Here is a 13595-nt window from a genome sequence, read left to right as displayed (position 1 = left end):
AAGTGCTCTGATCCTACCCAGCCCTGATGCCTGCTTCCTTCCATGTTGCTTCTATTCCTTGAAGTCCTAATCTCAGGCCCCTCATCTCCATTCTGCTGTGGTTATTCCCAGTTATTCTCTCTTCCGGTCCTTTCAGACTGGTAACAGGTTGGAATGATTCATCTAGCTTCTGATGTTCCAACCAAGCTGAGTTTTCAGAAATCTTAAACTTCGACATCAACTGATGCCAAAGTGGTGACATTTGTTTGATTGGAAGGGGTGGAGACTCAAGGATTCCTCAGAGGAGCCCACCACCTGTGTTCACATTCCTTGACTGGGCTGGCAATGTCAGCAAGGATGAGAGTTTTTCTTGAAGGGTCCTTGAAGGGAAGCATGACATTAGCGGCCCTGTGATCAGACCCTGACCCCACATGTCTGCCCAAAGCATTCACTGCAAAGTACTTGGTGGGGTCCTGGCCCCGCCTTGTGAAGCCACCAGAGCATGTCCTGGGCTGTGCAGGCTGCTCCATGTGGCCCTGGCACAGGCCGCTTCTTGGCTTTCTTGTTGGTGTCACTGCTGTTATGCCCAGTTCCTGCTGGATAGGATTCCACTGGGCTAGTTTTCCCCAGTATTAATACTCTGACCCCAGAAACCCTTGAAGATCTAGCTTCTACTCAAGACTCATCTTCTGCCGGATGCTGCAACCCATTCCTAGCCCCACTACCCTTCCATGCTGAGTGGAGGGGCAGGTCCTTTTGCCATGTGCTTTTATCTGTTTCAGCTGCCTGAATTATTTCCTCCTCTTTGCCTGGTTATATCTTCTTGCCCTTCTACCTTCAACCAAGGGACCATCTCTGTTAGGCTTCTCGCTTGATTTCATCGTCTTTCTGGCCACCCAAGCTGGCGCCCCCTTACATCTTCCCAGCTCCTGGGCACACATGTTGCTATACCTGACCTCACCCTTACACGGACCCTTTCTCAGAAGACACAGAGAAGCCAGTGCAAGGGCACAGCATGGAATTTTTGAATGAATGAAAATGCTCATTCATTAAAACCTGACCCAAAGATTCCTTCCTTTTTTCCTTCTCTGCTTGTATTTCTGAGTCCCAGACATCTGCCTTTCTGTTATGTTTGTGGGGGCCTGAATTCACCCATGAAACTATCAGGCTGATTGGCCTTGAACTCAGTGGGGAAGATGAAGGCAGAGGCAGGGCACCAAGTCTAACTTTGTGACTTCGTGTTGGCTTTTGTCAAGCTACTCAGGCCCATGGTCCTCTCATCTCATCTTAAACTAGGATGAAGGCATCTCATTCCCTCCTCTTCAGTTTTGACCCTTGACATAAACCCAAGCTACTCTTGTTCTCACTCAATGTGCCCAGTGGTTTCAAGTTTTTTAGCACGACTCTCAGGACTTTCCAACCTGGCTTCTATATTGTTTCAGTCCTTCTTCCATCCACCATGTGGTCCACTCAGTTCACTGTTTCCTAAACATGTTGTGGCTTTTTTCATACCTTCTGGGCCTTTGCACACACTCACCCTCTCACAAAGAATGCCTGCCCCCTCTTCCCTGACATACCATCATCTCCATGACCGGCTTGTTCGAATCTCCTTTAGTTCCCATGGAATTAGCTACTTTCTCCTCAGGGTCCCCATAGCACTTTCAGTCGAAGATCTATGACTCCTATTTATTGAATTTCACTTTAGTTCTTTATCCATGCTTTACTTTCACTGGAGATTATGCTGATGTCCAACTTTCACATGTGCCCTCTTGGACTCCCCAGCCTCAGGCCTTTGGACACGGGTCTGATCCGTGGAAGGTCCTTAAGAAACACTTGATGTAAGTGGAATCTTCTTTCCTAGCTCCATTTTAACACCCTAATGCCTTGCTCTGTAACACATGGCCTGTGGACCAGCAGCTATGGCATCATCTACCCATTGCAGTCTGCATTTAATAAGATCCATTCTGGATTTATTAAACACACATTAAAGTTTGAGAAGATCAGACTTAGTCAAAGAATTCCTTTACGTCTGCTCAAAATCCTTTCTGCTTTTAGCTGACTGCTGGGACAAAGCACCATTGCTCAGGCCCTTTATCTTCCCAGTGACTTGAGAATGTTTCACTGCACCTTTGCATGTCCTCAACCAGAATAAATGAGAACAGTCTTCTTAATGTGCCAACCAGCAGGTTCTTTTCTTCTAATCAAGTCCATATGCTGTTTGTGACTCCCTTTCTGGAATGTAAAAATAACCCCATTACCAACTCCTCCTCCTAGTAGCCTTTTCTCTGTAGCCAAGTTAATTCCAAATAGAACATCTGGAAATTCTATTTTGTTGCCTAATTTAAACCAGACTAAAACCAATCTGCATAAAAGTTTATGAACTTTCTAGGGCCTCACACCTTATATTTTCCCATCTGCAGAAGCCTGCAATTTGGAAGCTAGAAGAGGAGGGATTTGGCCATCTCTTTCTCTAGGACTGGGGGCAGTGTTTGTGGCTTTGTGCTTTGGGGCAGGAAACTGGGTTGGCAGTATGGTGGGTGGTTGAAGGGAGAGGAAAGTGAGGCCAATGGATAGAGCTGTACTTCCTTGTGCAAAAATAAATCTGCATAGGTTAAAGGTCTTTTAACTCTAAGCTAAGGTGATAGGTGACAGAAGCGGGCATGGGAGAGGGAGGGTGTTGGGTGAGGGAAGAAAAATGGAGTGTCAGCCAATGGGCGAGGGGGATGGGGCAGGAGACGAGCATCGCCAAGGATAATTGGAGAGGTGCATTTCAACAGCTGCCCATTGCAGCCAGTGGCTCAGAACTTGGAGAGAGACTGAAAGAGTTCTTGTCTTTGTCATTAGCTTGAATAGGGATCCCAGGTGAACTGAATGCAGGGGGGAGCCCAGAAGTAAGGGCCAGAGGAGAGTTTTTGTTAGCCTGGATAGAGAACAGGAAATAAAATCAACTCTAGATATTTTAAGCAAGAGACCACATAATCCCATTCAAAATGGCAGCAGGCTTTATTTATTTACTTATTTTTGGAGAAATTGACTAGCTGATTCTAAAATTTATGTGTGGAACAGCAAAGCATGTGTGCTAGCCAAACGGCTTTTGGAAAGAAGGATGAAATTAGAGCACTTGATTTCAAGTTTTCCTATAAAGCTATGGTAGTCAAGGCAGTATAGTATTAAGCAAGAACAGACGTATCAAGTTTTGAGCAGAAGGAAATCTCATAGAGAGAATTGTTGCTGTTTCATTGCTCGGTCATGTCTGACTCTTTGTGACCCCATGGACTCTAGCCTTTCAGGCTCGTCTGTTCATGGGCTTCTCCTGGCAAGAATATCGGAGTGGGTTGGCATTCCTTTCTCCAGGGGATCTTTCTGACTGGATTGATCTTTCTTTCTGGATTGAACCCTGGTCTCTTGCTTTGCAGGCAGCTTCTTCACCATCTGAGCCGTCAGGGAAGCCCTGTGTTCCCCAAAAGATACGTCCAAATCCCAACTCCTGGTTTGTGAATGCAACCGTGTTTGGAAATAGAGCATTTGCAGATGTAATTAAGGCACAATCTTGAGATGAGACCACCTTGGATTGGAGTGAGCCCTAAATCCAATGACCAGCTTCCTTATATAAGAACATGAGGAGACCCAGAGAAACACAGTAAGAAGGCCACGTGAAGATGGAAGCAGAGATCAAATCAGAATGAGGCTGCCACAAGCCAAGGAATGTCAGAATGTCAGGGTGGGTCGATAAAGTAATATAATGTCAGGAGCCTCTATCAGAAGCTGGAAGAAGCAAGGAAGTATTATCCCCTAAAGACTTTGGGGAGAGCATGGCCCTGCCAACACCTTGATTTCAGACTCTGGCCCCTGGAACTATGAGAAAATCAATTTCTGTCTAGTCATAACCACTGAGATGTGGTGTTTTGTTTTGACAGCCTGAGGAAATTAATGCAACAGGTAAAGTAGAGCTTGCCTTGATGGAAGAAATTTTCTTTGAGCTTTTGTTGGGTTGTCTTTTTACAATTTATAATTGATTTCAGGCACCCTGATTTTTGTCTTCTGAGATTGAGCATTCAATTTTTTTTCATATTTTTTTATTGAAAAAAAAAAAAGCATTTTTTCTCTCCATGAACTTCTCCCTAAATTTCTCTTGCTAATCCAAGTCCTATACCATGGAAGAACCCTGGAGAAGGAAATGGCAACCCACTGCAGTAATCTTGCCCGGAAAATCCCATGGACAGAGGAGCCTAGTGGGCTACATACAGTCCAGGGTGTCGAAAAAGAGTCAGACATGACTTAGCAACAAAATGACAATGAGAAAGAGTAGGAAGATGTGGGCTTTAGGGTCAGATAGCTGTGGGTTTAGGCACTGCCTCTGCTGTGGGAACTTGGGCAAGTTGCTTCAATTCTCTGGGCTTTGTTTTCCTCATCTGTGGAAATAGAGATGATCTCAACATATCTTTCAAAGTGTGGGTGGATAACGTAACATATATACTTAACGTGATGTAGTACTTCTCATTCTTTATCCCTTTCCTCCAAGACCAAAGTCAGGACCCTCTTCCAGGAAGTTTTCTCTCTGTGGAACATTAGCTCCAAAGTCTTTTCCTGGCAGTAAAAACAGCTCCCCTTGAGCATACGCTGTGCGTGCCATTCCCCAACGTATCGAGACCTCACCTGCCACCTCCTGTCCTGGGAGGGCCAAGCAACAGTCTCCACTTCTGCCCCCTGTCTTTCTTGTGTGGCTTTCACCAGCATCTAGCACAGGGCTAGTGTGCACACACACACACAACCACACGGAAGTAGCCACAAGGAGGTGTAACCCTGAGTGGGTAGCAAAGCCTCTGCCCAGCCACTGGGGATGTGTGTCTTTACTTCCCGAGCCCCATTTCCTGAGAGTGACTGTGCAAAAGCTCAACCTGGACATCCTTAAGTAGAAACAGGGTGTCCCTAGGAGACACATGATAGAAATGAGGGCTGTAGCTGTTCAGTGGAGTAGAAGTTTGTTAGTACTTACCTCTCTCTGTTGCAAACACAGTAATTCTTTAAGAAAAAGAAAAAAAAAAAAAAGCCTGTCACTTTTGCCCCATTTCTCAGAGGCTTCTGCACAGCCTCACTGAAGTCGAGCCTCATTACGAGGACTTTATTAAGCTTGCAAAACAGACGGGGAAGAGCAGTGTGAAGCATAGAGAGCTGAACTTGCCAAAATAAATGAACAAAGCATCTCCTGATGCCTGGGCCCCTCGGGGACGTCAGCCCAGGAGACCTCGAAGGCTATTAGGATGCAACTTTATTAACTTCACTCAGGCACGTGGCAGTTAGCCTGGGGCAGTTCCAGCAGCTCCTGGCTGGAGCGCGAAATCCAAGTTCAGGACTCCTCCTCTGTCCTGTCCTGATGCTCGCTGCCCTGCCTAAACACGGCTGCTCTTGCAGTCCGCTTGTTCCTCTCACTTCAAGGCCCCGGGATCAGAGCGTCTGTTGGGGGCATCTTTTACTTAGACGTGCCTCTCACTTGCCTGTACATCTACAGGCAAGCCATACTGAAGTGGAGAAGGGGAGGAGAGGGAGAGAGAGAAGGCTGCAAGGACAGATGGCTTTTGGTCAGTATTCTTGCCACACCAGCCTGCTCGACCATTACCCACTCCCATCCCATACGGTCCCCATGCTTGGAAAGAGGTGAAGAGGGAGTTACCCTAGGATGCCTTTGTCTTCGGGGAGAGTTATTGGGAAAGTCATGTCACCTCTGAGCCTCTCTGTCATCATCTGTGAAATGGACACCCATGAACTCCAGCCCAGAGCCTGGCGTGTAGCAGGCACCTGCCTGTCAATCCTCCTCACCCCTTCCTCTCCCATCAGGAGTTGCTCTGGGCAGCGGAACCTAGGTGCATGGGGAGCTGCAGGCTGGATGGGGCGCTGCCATCCAGCCTGAGAGGTCAAGATCTCTCTACCGCCATGTGCGCTCTGAGTTGCTCTAAACACTTTACGAAACATCTGCTAGTTTCAGTCTATACTTCCCTGGGGGACTGTATGGTCCCCGTTGCCTTGAAACAAAGGATTTACCCTTTGAGATAGCAGATTTGAAGGGGACTTTGGGCTGCCCAAAGGTGCCAGCCCCCTAAAGTATCTCCTCTTGAATCTCTCTGAAGCCTTTGAGTTTGGACTGTGATGGCACAATGATGGGGTGGAGAAGGACCTGGATCAATCTCACAGGGATGTACTGGACAAGGAGGGAGTCTGGCCAAATGGGGGAGGGTTACATGTGTTCCCACATCTGTCTGTCAGGGTGGGCACAGTCAGGGGCAGAGATGGTCTGGCTGACATCGTGGTGAATAGGAGACTCAGCTTGCATTCTTCTCCACATTGAAGCTTCTCACTCCACCTTAATGGACACAGTTGATTTCACTGATGGTCTTCCAGGCTTCTTTAAGTCCAGTGTTGGTGAATTCACATTCACCCTCATGATTTTCTGCTACCAAGCCTGGGGGACCAAGCAGACTGGAGTGTTCTTAGGGAAGGTGACTGGAGAAGGGGAAGTGCATTTTCTAGTACTACTTCCACAGACTGGAAATCTAAAACTAGAAATGGCCCTGAGGGTTTATTCATAAACAATCTTAGTAATAAAAAAAGAATCATAGGACCTCCAACACAGTTGCACATCTTCATGAGGAAGTGATTTTTTTTTTTTTTTTTACTTACTGGAAATTTGGGTCATTCATGCTTCTCTTCATGTTACCTCTGTCCTGGTTCCCTCTAGAAATAATTTCCTCTGAAGAGTGATCTGTTGATTGCTAAATAGAGCAGGATCCGTAAATTGTCCTTTTGTCTGAAGCATGTGAGCTTGAGAAAATGAAAGAGGGTGCTGTGACTCCCAGCTTCCTGAAAATTAACTGAAACCTCGGGGAGCTAATTGATTTTGGAAAACTAAGGACTCAGCCTGGTGCTTCCTTCAGTCGAGTCTAAGCATAGCTTTCAGGACCCACCAGCCAAGGCCAGCTCAGCCCCGATCAACAGCATCTTCTTTAGCAGAGGGTCCCTTCGAGCATACTCACTTTGGTAATAATAGTTCCACTTAGTGCCTTGGAGATCAAACCAGTCAGTCCTAAAGCACCATGCATTCGTTGCTCGGTCATGTCTGACTCTTTGCAATCCTACAGACTTTAACCCTCCAGGCTCCTCTGTCCATGGGATTCTTCAGGCAAGAATACTGGAGTGGGTTACCATTCCCTTCTCCAGATGATCTTCCCAATACAGGGTTCGAACCTGGGTTTCCTGTATTGCAAGCAGATTCTTTATCATCTGAGCTATGTGGTTCAGCTAATCCTAAAGGAAAGCAACCCTAACACTCACTGGAAGGACTGCTGCTGAAGCTGAAGCTCCAATACTATGGCTATCTGATGTGAAGAGCCTGGAAAATACCCTGATGCTGGGAAAGATTAAGGGCAAGAGGTGAAGGGGATGACAGAGGATGAGATGGTTGGATGACATCACCGATTCAATTAACACGAACTTGGGCAAACTCCAGAAGATGGTAAGGGACAAGGAGGTCTGGCATGCTGCAGACCACGGGGTCGCAGCAAGTCAGACCCAACTTGGTGACTGAACAACAGCAGCGTAGTGCCTTGGAGCTCTGGTTTTCTGGTTGTTTTCTGCAGTGGTATCTGACAAGCAGTCCTTGTTGGCCATCCATTTCACAGGTGGGACCACAGGCTGTATCAGGGAAGCCATAAGGTCTGTCTGGTGCCACACAGCAGATTGGGATTGGTCACAGAACAAGGATCTGAGGCCCCTGTCTGTGACCAAGTGCACCCCTCCTACCCCTACAACCCAAGACTGTCCATATCACCAAACAGGCAAACTCAGCCCAGGTTGGACAGCTTGAGCTTGTTCTTGCTCAATTCATCTACTCAGTTTAACAGAAGAGGACAGTTTTGGGGGATGGCTATAGAACATGTTGAGCTTGACTGATCTGGAGTATGTTCCTAAAGATGCTTCGTTTGGTAATGGTGGTAATTGGTGATGCTGGACCTATTTACATCCTCGAGCAACATTGCAAGGAGAAGCGTGCACTGGGACAGAGTATAATCTTCTAAGTGTGAAGCAGTTATTGAACGCTTCCCACCGCACAGATGTCTATAAAATAACATATATATATGTGGGCATGAGGTTCCAAAAGCCATCTGCTCTTTCCTTCTTCTTGGAGGCAGTCCTCACTTAAGTTGTTCAAGACAGGAGTGTCATTTTCATTCATTCTCCCTTTTTAAAGAGTGTCAATGAAGGAGAGTCCTTAACATCTGTGGGTCAACAGCTTTAGCATTTAACAGCCCTCATGGTCAGGAAATTAATCCTGACATTTAACCTAAATTCTTCTTGTTGACTATTTCCTCCATTCCGGGATTTAGTGGCGTGAGGAACAGCTGCTCACCATTCTTCCTTCACTCTGCTGCTGCTGCTAAGTTGCTTTAGTCGTGTCCGACTCTGTGCGACCCCATAGATGGAACTCAACCTGCTCACAAATGAAAACTGCCACAACCTCTCTCTTTATCCTTTTCTCCAGGCTCAAGAGTAACAATTCACTTGAGGGTTTTCCCTTTCTTCCTAGGACCTGTTTGCAAACTTATTCTAAATCTTTTCCATATTTCCCACATCGTTCTTGAACTGCGATACTTCAAAGCAATCCTGATTAAGTGGTTCTGTTTTATCCCAGACCATGGACTATGCACCTTTCTCTCCACTCCCAGGCAATCCCCTCCATTAAAAACATCCTGACCCAAATGACTTGTGTTATACCTGTATATGCTTATGGTCTGCTATGGTTCTCTGCTTTTCTTATATGTGCCCATGGTGTATAGTTTCCCTACCTATTATTTCTTTATCCTGAGTCTGGATTGGTTTTGTTTTTTTAAAGAATCCTGCTTAACATATTTCCTTGTTGAATTGAATCTTGAAGATTACAGCCATGCCTGCAATATGGCCCGCTGATGTTAGATGTTACAGAGGATTCTCTCATATTTTCTTTTTGTACTTACAGATTACCTGCATGCATATACCCTGTGCTTTCCAAGTTGAAAACAAAAATAATAGTATTAAGCACTTGGTGAATACCAGGGGAGTGCAGATCTAAGTTCTTTCTCTCAAAGGTTAAGATTTTTTGATTGTACAGGATGTTTACATATAACATTTTGAGAGTCTCACTTAAGATGGAATGTATCCAGGGCTGGCCTGCGTGGTAACAGTGATGCTGATGAGACTGAACGTTTGCTGGGCTAACTATATAGTAAGCATGTGCTAAGCACATTATATAACTCAATTGAAACAGATAATTAACAAAATAAAAATTCCAAGAAAAGATAGATTGATGAGGGATACCCAATCTATCTATCTTGTTCAGTGCTATATCCCCAACATTTGGGAGACGCTTAGCATACAGTAGGTGCTCAATTAATATCAGTTAAACAAACTTATTAATTAAATGTTCCCCTCTGTAACACCTATAGCACTGCTTATCTCATCACCTCTCATTCGTTCTCTCCTCTGTCAACAGATATGGTGAGCCTATTGCACAAGGCACTGTGGAAAATGCTAATATGATTGGGGAGACAGGAAGAGGTATGACTTGAGTTGTACCTAGACTTGGCCCAGATGTCCTTGCCCCAAGTTCATTGCCTTGCTGGTGCTTGCTGGGTTTATGAAGGCTAACATTTTTACAGACAAGAAAATTGATGGATATTTTTAAGCTGAGAAGTCTCGTTCATGTTATAACAAGTGTATGTTAATAACATGTGTATATGTTAATAACATGTGTATGTTATTTAACAGATGACTTTGGTCTTCATGAAGGATCATTAGTGCAGGTGAATCTGGAGCAAGAGATGGCTTCCCGGGATATGGCCAGATTTTGCAAAATGATTTGCCATTGACAAGAAAGTAATGGGCAAGGGGTTGTAGATAACTTGTTTTCCTAAGACTCCACATACCTGGGTCCATTTTCGTCCATGCCCAATACCTGTGTGAGCTCCTGGAGGGCAGGCTTGTCTGCTAAGGTCGGTCTGTCTCCCTAATCATTTTAGCATTTTCCACAATGCCTTGTGCAATAGGCTCACCATATTTGTTGACACAGGACAGTACTAATGAAAGGTGATGGGATGAGTGGTGCTATCGGTGTTACAGAGGGGAATGTTTAATTAATGTTTTTTTAACTGATATTAATTGAGCACCTACTGTATACTAAGCATCTCCCAAGTGTTGGGGATATAGCACTGAATAAGATAGACAGAAACCCTGCCCCCAGGATGCTTATACTCAGGTTGGGGACATTACTTCTTACTTGAGGGCTGAGTGGGCTTTGCTGTAGAACTGGTTGTGACCTTGGCCTTGGAATATGGAAAGAATTCTGGTGGGTGGCAAAGAGTGAGGAGGTCATTTTAGGTGCAGGGTGTGAGCGCAGCCTGAAGTAAACTATGTACATTTCTATCACATGAACATGTGAGGCATGACAGCAGGTGACCTCACTACAGATTTTGCTGTCTCCTTGTGAGTACGCTTGGCTATAAGAAGACAACGTGGGGTCCATGCACCAATTCTAAAACTGAGGAAGAGGTAAAAAAGGAAGATAACTATTTATTGGGCTGGACTTTTTTCATTTACTCTGAACAGTGGTCCTGCAAGTTGGTTATTGCCATCTTCCTTTGCAGAAGGAAACTGTTGCCCAGAGAGGATATATAATTTGCTTAAGGTCACAGTGAAAAGCGAAAGTGTTAGTCTCTCAGTTGTATCCAACTCTTTGTGACCCCATGGACTGTAGCCTGCCAGGCTTCTCTGCAATGAGATTCTCCAGGCAAGAATACTGGAACGGGTTGCCATTCCCTTCTCCAGGGGATCTTCCCGACCCAGGGATCAGAACTAGGTCTCTCACATGGCAGGCAGATTCTTTACCATCTGAGCCACTAGTGGAGACCCTGAAGGTCACAGAGGAGGATCTAAATCCAGCTCTGACTCCCACATGTGCACTTTTGACACTTTACCACTAAAGCAAAGGTTTGAACCAACAAACAAGCAAATAACAAGCCGAATCTCTTCTGTTGAACCTCTTGTCCCCTGGAGCCTACTTTACAAGAGTCTTCCTAGGAGTTCAGTTCTCACATGCCATGCTGACTTTATTCTCTTTCAAGTTCTTGGTAGCTGGAAGCTGGATGACTCTGTTCGGGGTTCATGCCTATTCTCAAATGTTAGCTAGAGGCAGTGTGGTCTATGGGAACTCCTCCAGATTATAAATGATGACTACAGGGGAATTCACATGGGAGGTTAGGAGGGACAGGGAAGGAATGTCACCAGACTCAACACAAAGTCATGGGGAGAGTGGGGAAGAGTTCCTCCCATGCTTTCTTAGACTGTTTGGATGAAATCATGGGGCATTCCCATGCGTTTTTTAATGATTACACCCAATGGGACACTTCCTTGATTTTCTCTAGTTTCCTATTCTTTTCCTAGAAGCATTGATCTGATCCATCTCTTGAATTTCATTAGCCTCAAGATTGTCTGAAGACTTGGACACTGTTTCCCTAGCCCTTCAGTTTTAGCTTTCGTGGGAATAAGCATATGAACTATTTTTCAAATAGGAGCTCTGATCACTGAGGCTGGATCTCTGCATCATATTTCCTGTCCCTCCATTATAGCTGGGGAGAGCCATGTGACTAAGTTTCCTCCAGTGGAATATGAGCAGAAATGATATGGCCATTTCTTCCTGACCCATCAAATCTCTCATGCTTTCTTTCCTGTTCTCATTGGCTGGCATGGTGAGGACCAGGGCTGCCTTAAAAACCTCTTGTCAAAGATGACAAAGCCTCTGTTGGCCTGGATCACTGAATGACTGTGTGTAGTAGAGCTACCCTCCAACATGGAGCTTGTCTCTGGACCACTATGGTAGACTTCTGTTGTGTTCCAGCCATTAGACCTCTTGGGTGTGTTGGTTACAGCTGTTTAGCCTACCAAACTGGATTCGTTCCTACAGCTGCCATGACAAAATTTTCCTTGGAATGGGACGCAACCGCTTTCTGTCTTCCCAAGGAGTTACCACAGATTCTGTGATAGCTTCTGGGGTGACCAGTCTCCTTCTGTCTTCTGGGTTGGACTCAGGGAAGCAGCTGGCAGCTTAAGCCAGTTTAATATACGGTCCAGCACAAGAGAAGCCTGTGTGTACATACTTATTACTTTGGTTCCTCCTTCATTCCATGGCTCCCAATAAAGGAGGAAATTTTAGAAATGGAGGTAGACTATAAGATAAAATAAGAGGAAAAGTCGGTATGTAGGAATGCCTATAATAAATCTGGTGTCCCTTTCAGAGATCACCTTGAGAATCCTGGTAGCCAAAGAAAAAAGTAACCAGAGAATACAATTGATTATGAAAATGAGCAGGTTGATCCTTAGGAGAAGCCCAGCTTTCTTGGCAAGGAGGTCTGAACCATTATCTCCTGTGATCCTCCGTGCTATTTGTACGCTAAATACACAATGACTGCATAGTATACATTTTCAGTTCAGTTCAGTCGCTCAGTTGTGTCTGACTCTTTGTGACCCCATGGACTGCAGCATGCCAGGCTTCCCTGTCCATCACTAACTCCTGGAACAGGCAAATTACATTTTTACTTATTTCCTTTATTTCATTATTTAAAATGATGGATGTGATGCTCATTAACATATGTCATTAGGGAATTGCAAATTAAAATAAGATATCATGACTTACCTATTAAAATGATCAAAATCCAAAATGTTGGCAACATCAAATGCTGGCGAGGATATGGGATAATAGAAATTTTTATTCATTGCTGGGGTAAATATAAAATGGTAAAGTGACTTTGGAAGACAAGCTGGTAGTTTCTTACAAAACTAAATATATTCTTACCATTTGATCCAGCAATTGTGCTCCTTGGTGTTTAACCAAATGAGTTGAAAACTTTTGTCCATAGAAAATCTAGCATACCATGCTTATGGTAGCTTTATTCATACTTGACAAAACTTAGAAGCAATTAAAATGTCCTTCAATAGATGAATGAATAAGCAAACTATGGTACAGCATACAATGGAATATTAGTCAGTGATAAAAAGAAACGAGCTTTCAAGCCACAAAGAGACATGGAGGGAACTTAAATGAATATGGCTAAGTGAAAGAAGCCAATCTAAAGAGGTTACATACTACATGTAATGTAGTGTTGTTCATGTAATGTTCAAGAAAAGGCAAAATTATGGAGGTAGAGAAAGATCAATGGCTGCCAAGTCTGGGGGTTGAGGAGGAAGGGAGGGATTAATAGGTTGGAGCACAGAGGATTTTCAGAGCAATGAAGCTATTTTTCTATACAATACCATAACATTCATCAAAACCCGCAGGATGTATAATACAAGGTATGAACCCTAATGTAAGCTATAGACTTCAGTTGATAACAATGCATCAGTATTGGCTCATCAATTGTAACAAATGTACCACACTAGTGCAAGATGTTAAAAATAGGGAAAATCAGGATGTGTGAAGTGGTATATGGGAATTTGTATTTTCATTCAGTTTTTTTCTGTAAATCTAAAACTTCTCAAAAAAGTCCATTAATCAGAGAAAAAAGATGCATGTGTAGATACTCCTAGAATTGCAAGAC

The sequence above is a fragment of the Dama dama genome, chromosome 33 (genome assembly GCF_033118175.1).
Source record: "Dama dama isolate Ldn47 chromosome 33, ASM3311817v1, whole genome shotgun sequence".
Lineage (NCBI taxonomy): Eukaryota > Metazoa > Chordata > Mammalia > Artiodactyla > Cervidae > Dama > Dama dama.
The sequence above is the reverse complement of the archived record's forward strand: the minus strand, read 5'-3'. Positions refer to the sequence as shown.